Source organism: Triticum dicoccoides, chromosome 3A (assembly GCF_002162155.2).
Source record: "Triticum dicoccoides isolate Atlit2015 ecotype Zavitan chromosome 3A, WEW_v2.0, whole genome shotgun sequence".
In the NCBI taxonomy this organism is placed as follows: Eukaryota; Viridiplantae; Streptophyta; class Magnoliopsida; order Poales; family Poaceae; genus Triticum; species Triticum dicoccoides.
Window position 1 is genome coordinate 380,223,214 of NC_041384.1, and position 10,261 is coordinate 380,233,474.

Genomic DNA, 10,261 nt, shown 5'->3' on the forward strand with positions numbered 1-10,261 from the left:
TGACCATGTACACACTGTAGTGCGCCATTGTGCCAATTGGCTTGAATAGAATCAAGAAAACCTGCAAAGAATGAAAGGACCGGTGAACACAAACTATAAAGCATATGTTCTCAAGAACCGGCATGAACAAAAACTTCTTGACAAACTCAGCAAAAGGGTGCACATGAAATTAAAAAAAGCAAGAGTTATGAAAAACTAACCAGCTTTGCGTTAAGAAGGTCTTCTTCCTTGCGAACAAACATTGGGAGGAAACCAGTAGATTTTTCTGCATCAAACTTTGGAACTGTTGCGGCGTAGAAATCATACTCCAGGCAGTACTGAGCATTCACCAAAACACAATTAAAACACCTCCCAGATGCCACTACAACAAAACTAAGGCAAAAAAAGGAGATAGGGGTGCAAAGAACTAAAACCTGCATGAAGTAGGGACTAAGTACAACCCTGTCAGCACTAGTGAAAATCTCAGAGGTCTCCGGCTTATCCTTCCACAAATTTATGAGATAATCCATTATGTTTCCTTCCATCTGCTGCCCTTCACCGAAAAGCGTATAAAGGACACGTCCTGTGAGGTCAATCACATTCCCAGGGATGGTAAACATGCAGTAGCTTGTCCTGCAGAATACAAAAGGATGATAAAAATATATATTAGAAGTTCAGATACAACAACAAATAGAAGTTCAGACACTATAACTCAAAAGGCAAGAGGAGACATAAAACAGAAGTTCAGATACTAAAACAACGGCAGTTCAGACAATACAACAAACAAAAGTTCAGACACTATAACTCCAAGGCAAGGGAGAAATGAACAGAAGCCCACATACTACAACAACAGAAGTTTCAGACACAAGTAGCATCTCTGGCAGCAACAAAGTTAAAGAATAAGAAAACTCACTCAGAATACTTCTCCAGACCGTCTTTACTCAGCACATACTGTTTCAACTTCCGGGCCTCGGATAGATGAGGGTAACTGTATTTTTTCAGGGGAGCGACAAGAGAACGCCACTTCAAAGCCAATCTTGATGCTCTCTTGGAGGAAGTTATGTTCCCTGACTCAACTGCCGGTTTCCTCCTAGTAATCATAGCATTCTTCCCACCTCTACCAGCAACAGTACCAGCAGCACATTTAACATTCTTCGGGTAAGCAATCTTCTCAAAATCATCATCGGACGAAATCACTTTTGCTTCGGCTGCTTTGACTGCATCAGCCTTCCTGTAGCAAGGGGTTTTTGGAGTACCACGAATACCACCAGCCTGCTTCCCCAACTTGGAAGGAATGAGGGTCCGAGGTCTATCATCTTCTATCGGAGCTGTACTCATCGGTTCCTCCCTAGGCTGGTATTCCTGTGACCCGAGGAATGAGTAGTGGTAATCAGTCAACTCCAACGGATCCACTGTCAAAGAAAAAAGGAAGAGAAAACATCACCATTAAAATACAACTGAAGTTCAGGAACATCACAATGTGCAGTCCAACTAGTAGAGATGGCATGGTTACTACTCAAGCTGACCTAAAAAAATTAGTTGCAGTCAAAAACTAAATGAAGTTCAGGCACAACCAGAGGCACAGTTCAAGATAAACCGATGAACTGGAAATCATCATCTCTGAAGTTCAATTAGAAAAGAAAATGCTCATGTCCATTTAACCAATGGAAGGCCAGAAATTACTGAAACAAAACACACAAGCAAAATTAAAAAGGATAGAAATGAAATTCATGTACAAAGAAAATGCTCCTCTCCTTCCAAAACCAGCAGCCCAGCCAGACCTCAAGCAGAAGTCCAAGTTCAGGGAAAAATATGAAGTTCAGGTAGAATAAAAGATGCAGTGCAGGTAAGCAGTACAAGTTCCAAAAATACTTACATGTGTAGTAGCCAAACAGAGCTTGGAAGTCTGTCTCAAACAGGTTAGAAGAAGCGATTGAGTACAACCACGTCTTCTTGATATCCCCGATATTCTCATGGGAATAATTTGCAAGAACCCTGTCATGATACGAATTACCATTCGTAAGCATGAAGAATCCGCAGTCGATACTGCCATCAAATGAAGTAAAAGAAATAGTGTTAGGACAGAAAAAGAAAGCCAACGAATTAAACACGTCGCAGCTTAAGTACAACTACAGTTAAACAGATGTGATAAAGAGAAAAAGTCGAACTCATACTTGTTTTTGCTGCTGGGGGACATCAATCCAATCCAGAGGGAAATGGTCGATGCTAAGAGGACTGAAGGGTGTCTCCCTGTCGTTGCTGGCATCCTTCCAAAGCCTCTTGATGTTGTCGGTCATCCGCCAAAACAGGCGTACCGCACATTCATCTTTTGGTCCATAGTAGGAATCGAGAAGCTAGAACCTTGAATTCTTCAGGTCAAGGAATACCGACACCCAATGACCGACACCATCCATGGAAGCAGGAATCTTAGGCGGGTCAAAAGTAGGGAAAACAACCTGAAGCATCATACACACACGAATCATTAAAAACTGAGAATTAATATCAGAATGGTACAAAAGAAAATAAAACAAATATTAACACAGTGGATCGCACTCCAAAACTAATACAGAGGCAAAGAACAAGATATTGCATACCAAATCATGTGCACCCATGCTATCTGGACCACTCGCCATGAAGTACTTCCTCACACGGGAATCAAATTGACCTCGGAAAATCTTGTCCTAAAATAATGCAGACAACAAAAACATATGAAAAAAAAAACAAAAATGAGACAAACAAGTTTTAACTAAAATGGTAAGGAACAGAACAGAAAAGAAATCACTGTATGGTTGACTTACACAAACCCAATACGGCAGGATGAGTTTATCCGATCCCTGGTACTTCGCACGTAGACAGTAGTGTGCACACTCAGCCACATTAGATGTAAGCATTCCGCGAGGACCAAAAGATATTGCGACTTCTTGAACAGAAGCTTCACACACCTTGTTTCGAAACATAATCATTTCTCTAAAACAAGCGAATAGAAAGTAAAACAAGTTCAGCAGCAGGAACTCAGGAAGTTCATGACACATGTTAGCACATAAGTTCAGCTATATCACAACAGGTAGTATAGTGCAAAAGAGGCCAGAAGTTTAGGACCAGAGAAGCAAAAAAACAAGAAGTTCAGGTACATAGAGTTGGGAAGTTCAGGTAAGAAACCACAGGCAGTTCACAGGGGGTACATGGATGATGTAAATATTGAGCAGCTGCACTCACCTCTTGAAACGATCATTCCTAAGCCTAGTTACACTGTAATAAAAGTCATCAACCTTCTTTCGGACGACAGCAAGGTCGCTATCTGCTCACCAAAAAGAAAATAGCAATTAACAGCAACACTCAAAGCACATAGATTCATGACAGTTTCAATTAAGACCAACATTCAAGCACAAACATTCAAAACATAAGCACATCTCAGCTGCTACATCAGAAAAGATAAAACCACAGCATCATAGACATCACAACCCATGCACTACAAACCTGCACCCACATACAAAATAGGTTCACTTAACATTCTTTACAACCCACACGACAAACAACAAAACCAGAAGTTCAACTTAGACCACACATGCAGTTCACAGGGGATATCATGGACTAAACCAAACAACAAAGAGGGAAGGGGATGGGGAAAGAAGAGAGAAGCATGCTCCTCTCTTCATGGATCCTTGCCTAGACCAGTGGCAGCACCGGAATGATCAACCTCCTCTCAATAACTATCACTTTCGGTTTCTTCATCATCGTCTCCAGTAGACGTTGCAGCGTCGTCGGGAAGGACACCAGCAGCAGTTGGAGCAACTGGAGAATCTGAAACAAGAAAAACATTTGGTTGTGCATGTACAACATCAACATCAACTGATGGCTCTGCTGCAGGAGACTTCTCCGGGCTTGCAGCAGCACTACCACCAGTTTGTACAGTAGACTCAACATGATCTTTCTCAAAAATGATGTCTCCATTTGTCTTGCCCTGCTCAGCATCAGAAACCTCAGCGCCAATGGACGAAAAAGGTTCAGTCAGGACCACCCCATTGGAGCAGCCGGTGCCTGAGACGGACATGTCTGCAACCTTCTCTAGAGCAACACTAACATCATCATTCTGCTGCTGCAAAAAAGAAACAAAAAGTCATTACAAAGGGCTGACTGAACCTCATGCACAGGGGCATCAAGTCCGTCTCAGGGGCAAACAAGACAAATGGACAAGAAAAAATGGTACCTTATTTTCACTGCCATGAACCTCATCAACTATTACGCCACTAGCGGGAGCAGGTTCATGCACAGGGGCAGCCTCATGCACAAGAGCAGCTCCATGTGCAGGTAAAACATCCTCCTCAACCCTAGCATCATCATCAACAGCCTACAAAAAGAAATCATGTAGAAAACAAAATACCTAATCAGCAGAAGTTCAGATTGCATAACCAGTGAAGGTCAGCTATCACAACTGACATATAATGGAAGTCCAAGTACAGTAAACATAGCAGGTCAGATATCAAGCTACCCTAAGATACAAAAGGGAACAAAAAGGGGCCAGGCATGGAAGTTCAGGTGCTGTAGCAGTTGAAGTTCAGGTTCCATAAACAGAGAAGGTCACATAGGAACACTTGTGCTAAAAAACAGTTTACGACACATGAAATCAATAACGGGCGCCTATGACTACAAACAGTAATAACTGAAAGCTAACATTGAACATTATTGCAAAGAAATATCAAAAGCCAACATAAACAAACCTCTTTGGTACGCTCCACGTGGCCTCCTTCACGACCCGAACGAACAGAATCCTGCCTCTGAATCTGTCTCACAACACCACTTGCCTCATCTTCAAAAGGCTTGCAACGAGCATCCTGCATTTCCTTGAACAACCCAACGCTAGTCCGGAGGTGGGAAGTGCTCTGACGAAGCTCTTCAAGAAATTTAGCTTCAATAGATAAGACCCCCTTTGAAGACTCGGCATCAAATCCGTGTCCGGGAGGAAGAATCCCATCAATGCGACTAAGATGCTCAGTAGTTGAAGGAACACGAGCCAACTCCCCACAAACAGTTTCAAGAAGACTGTCAATCCTAATCAGAGAAACATTGGCAGCTTCAAACAAATTCTCCGCAAAAACGCCACCTGCAGCACTCACACGAGCAGAAGAACCTCCTGGATCTACAGGGGACACCGGTATTAACATCCCGGGAGAATTCAAATCTTGGGGAAGTTCCACTCCCTAGGCCGGCAGAACGAGGCATAGTTAGAATAGGACGTTCAATAACCCTAAAGAACACAACCTCAGCCTGTGTCTTCCACTGCATACAAAAACAAAAGTCAACGCGTCAGAAAACAAATGAAGGAACATGGGAACAAAAAATATTCAAGACAATACCAGAAGTTCAAGTTAAACTACACAGGAAAGAATACTGCATAGAAACACTCACAGGCAGTCTCCCAAACACCTAGTTGGCTGGGTCATCATCACCCTTCGTGACCAAGTCAGCCGCAGCAAGCTCAAGAAGCTTGGCCTGATCCATGAAATTGATGCGAGGGGTCCTCAAGTCAATATTAGGCGTCTTGCCAATGATAAGGCAGTCCAGATACATAAGCAGCGGCGCGATGGCACAGCCTGTGACAGCTTTTCCTCTGCTAGTACCTTGCTGATACCTAACAAAAGCACCCCGAATATCGTCAACAACCAACTGGCAGTAGTCCATGTCTGCCATGTCCTCAAACACAAGGTTCTCGACCATTGCTGCCTCCCTGGACACTCGTGTAGACGTTCCAGGGATAACCACCTTCATGAAAACAATAAGCTAAAACACCTGCAGACCAAGATCATCCTTCGTCTCATCCTTCACAAGTTCAGCGAGGATATTCCGCAAATCCTTTGTCTTGATGTCGTCACTCCTAGCATACCCAAGCTTGCCCTTCAACCTCATAACAGCATCATCGAAACCATCATTCAAGGGCCTAGGGGGGTACGATTACCTTGAGGGAACCCAAAGAGATGGTGAATAGCATCACTTGTAATACGTATAACCTTGTTCGCCTCACCCATGTCCAAAATCATGGTTGAAGGGTCAATCCTCGTGTAGATGTTGCCCATCAAAGGACGAGAAATGTTGGAATCAACCTTCAAGTCAAAAACACAACCAAAACCAGCATTGATAACCCTTGTCTTGTGCCTAAGTTGTAGCATTTCCGCACACGTCTTGACCTCTTTCAGTGAGCATCGAGCTGTCTTGTTAAAACGTTTTGCCTCACCTCCTCCTTGGCCACCTTCTTCGGGCGCTTTGCCTCCTCTCTTCCTCCTCTCAGGCCGCAGCACAAGCTGATACTGAAAAAACACATTGACAAGGAAAAAAGGCAGAACAATGAGACACACAAGCTTCACCAAAATTCCACTAATGCCTACATACGCACCACATCTCAGAAGTCCAACTATGTCTACATAGGCAGTACAACCATGTATGACCAGAAGTTAACATGCTTTCAAAAATGTTGGAAATTTACAAAAGCAGAAGTTCAACCATGTATACCAAGGCAGTAATCAAACATGTATCTCAGAAGTCCAACTATGTCTACATAGGCAATACAACCATGTATGAACACTAGTTAACATGCTTTCAAAAATGTTGGAAATTTAAAAAGCAGAAGTTCAACCATATACACTAAGGCAGTAATCAAACATGTATACAAACAAGTTGAGCTAATTTCTTCATGTATATATCCAGAAGTGCAACAATGTACACAAAGGCAGTAATACCATAAAAGCAAAGCACGTCGGCTAATTTATTCGTCTATATTGAGATGGAGCAGAAGGTCAGCTATGTACGCCAAGGCAGTGCTAAAAACAATAAAACTACAACAACAGCGACAAATGCTCTAAAAACAGTAAACATGAGACATTCATACCTGATTAGCAGCAGCAGCATCATCGACATCGTCCTCATCATCAGCATTGAAATCAGCATCATCCTTGTCCTCTGGATTAACACGAGAACGCTTCTTCACACCCTTGTTGACCTTTGCAGGTGGAACCTTGCGCTTCACGCCGCATTTCTTACCCTTACCAGATGCACTAGCACCAAGCGGAGAAGGTGTAGGCGCGGCAGTGGCAAGCACACAAGGACTACGGTGTGGCATACCACCAAGGCCTAACCCTTCATGTTCAACAACTTCTGCAGGCCTTGAAACACGTGGGCTCCTCCGAGGAGTAACTTCACCAACTACTAGCTTCCTCGCAGCAGTCTTCTTGATTTTCTTCTTAACAGGGACAACCTTGCCATCACTACTACACGACACGTCTTCCTCAACAGTGAGCTCAGCCGCATGAACAGATCCAGGAACATCAGAACCTTTCTCAAGGCGGGCCGCCCTCTTCTTGTCAAAATCTTCTTGCTTCTTCCTCTTACGTTGGTCCTCCAGGAGAAGCTAAAGAGGCACATCCTCGGGTTGTGTGACAGGTTCAGTGCCATCAACAGACTGCGACTGCGTCTCTAACATCTGAAGAGAGCACAAAGGATCCGGAACAGAATCACAACCTTTGACTGACGGAGCCACCTCCTCAGCAGCAGCAGGGGTTTCTGATAAACCCAACTCAGATAAAACATCGTTGATGGTGTTCACAGCTTCCTCCTTTGTGGACACATCTACAAAGAACACAAAAAATCGAAGCAAAAAAAATTCATGAACAAAAACAAAAACAAACGACAAGAACAAGCTAAAAAAACATGGCTCAAAACTTTAAAAATGAAAAAAGGGGGTTTCACATACTAGGTGAAGCAAGAGCTGTAGAAGCAAGAGCTGCAGAAGCAAGATCCTCAAGGCTTGAAAAATTCTCAAGGCTCGAAGCAACCTCGGCAATCATAGTCAAAGGGATAATGGGTGATTTAACCGCATCAGATATTGGAGCATCGGTATTAACCTCTGAAGCTCCATCTTGATCGTAGGCATTTTTTCAGAACTATTCAACTCATCACCAACTACAAAAAATGCAAGTAAAAAGGCAGCTGAGTTCTAATCCGCAACCCTACACCAAAGGGACTTCTACTTTTACAACAATGTCCAATACCCAGAAGTTCAACAATACCTACCAAAGCAGTAAACACAAAAAACAAACTAAAAATCTACAAACTAAATATAAAAACAATCTACACCAGAGGGGCTACTACATATATCATGAATGTCCAGAAGTTCAACGATACATAACAAAGCAGTAAACAAAATGTGCATAAAAGAAGTTCAACCAAATTTCATTACAATCAAACAATAATTAAGACCAGAAGTTCAACTACGTGACCCAAGCAAGTAGCACATAAAAAAGATGTAGCATGACTACAAACAGTATTTCACAGGCAAACTAAATATCAATGCCATCAACATGATAACAAAAAAACAAAGATATAAACTACAAAAATGAAACATCTGGGAAGTCCAACAACACTTGGTGACAAAGTTTCACCTGCAAAATCATCAACTACAAAGTAAGAAAACACTCTACTAACTCAAACTAATGGTAAAAAGCATACACATAACCATTACTAGAATTTCACACTATTAAGAATGGCAGTCCAACATGAATACTAAGTGAAGATATGGGAAGACATATATGAGAATAATGCTATTTAAAATAAAAGATACAACTACATTAAGATACTTGGAGAAGTTTTTGAAGCCATGACAACACAACCGCCTTGATGAATGCAACTCCAAACACTAGAAAACCTGCTAAAAATAGGGGATTGATTGCATATAGTTAGCAAGTACAAAATCACACAACAAAATACAAAAAGAAACTGAATCAAACCCTAGGATGAAACAACTACAACATACCAACAATGGATGAACAATAGCACATCTAGGCAAGCACAACAAAAAAATGTATCCATAAACTAAATACAATGTCACAGACATAATCTAGACTTCGAAATCCACAACACTAATGCAATTAAATACATCAGATCCAGCATCAACCATCCATCACACCACACCCTCTCTTACATTCATCTGACTGCTAAAATCAACAAAGGGGAAATGAAATCCACACAAGTATGAAGGGACAAATAGCACACACAAGCATCTCACAAACAAATCTGACCACGGGGAATTGAAATCCAACCACCACACGCACAAGAACCCTACCTAATCTACCACCAAACCATCAGAAGAAGGGGGAGGGAGGCGGACGCGAGAGCACATAGAAGAAACAGGCAGGCCTCGACAGATCTGGCGAAACTAGAAGCAAGCATTAGGAGGGGCCAGCACTTGTACCTCTCCAGACGACTCCCGCACACACTAATCCGCGTCGGTTCTTCCACTCTCCACGACGCCACGTGCACCTTGCAACTTCGCAGGCAGTTGCCGCCCTCGCTTCAAAGCAGAAGAGGGCGGGCTGGGCGAGAGAGAGCGGGGCGTGGGGGAGAAATAGGAGCGGGGGCGTGCGCTGGTTACTCCAGCATGAGGGCAGGGGACAGGGGCGGAGAAATCGGAAGGAGTTGGAGGAGAGGAGTTTTCTGACAGGTGGTCGCGAGGGAGATGGTCACGTAATGCCTCTCTGTCGTGGGGCTTGAAGTGCCACTGAATTTACACTTTTACCCCCCAACAGCTAAAATAGTAAATACATGTGTAGATAAATAAATGCACCATTTGAATGCATCTATTATAATGAGATAAGATCACAAAATAGCATAGCTGATATCCTCAAAACCAAAAATAGATGGCAAATACAGTACTAAAGGAAGAAACATACATACATAAATATGCCCCTAAAAACAAGAGAAAAGAAGTTCAAAAAATAAAGAACGGAAGTTCAAGTACCCTAATAAAAGAAGTAAAGGAATAAGAATAAATAAACCATAAAGAAACAAAAAGAAGAAGTTCAACTACAAAAATAGATGAAGTTCACCCTAAACCCTAAAAACCCTAAGATAGATAGTGGGGTCACGGATGTGACGGACTCGCCTCCGAATGCGATGACGCGGCACGCCGCGTCGTCGCCTGCTCCGGCTCGTTCCGATCTCGGCCTCGCAGGGCGAGGGGAGGGGGGTCCCGACCCCCCTCCCCCCTGCTCGGCCTCGCGCTAGCGCATTGCAGCATGCTAGGATTTGACAGGACACAATGCGGTTATTCTGTTTCCACCCCCACTGCACGCACCCTAAACCCTAAAAACCCTAAGATAGATAGTGGGGTCATGGATGTGACGGACTCGCCTTCGCATGCGACGACCCGGCACGCCGCGTCGTCGACTGCTCCGGCTCGTTCCTGTCTCGGCCTCGCAGGGGGAGGGGAGGGGGTCCCGACCCCCCCTCCCCCCTG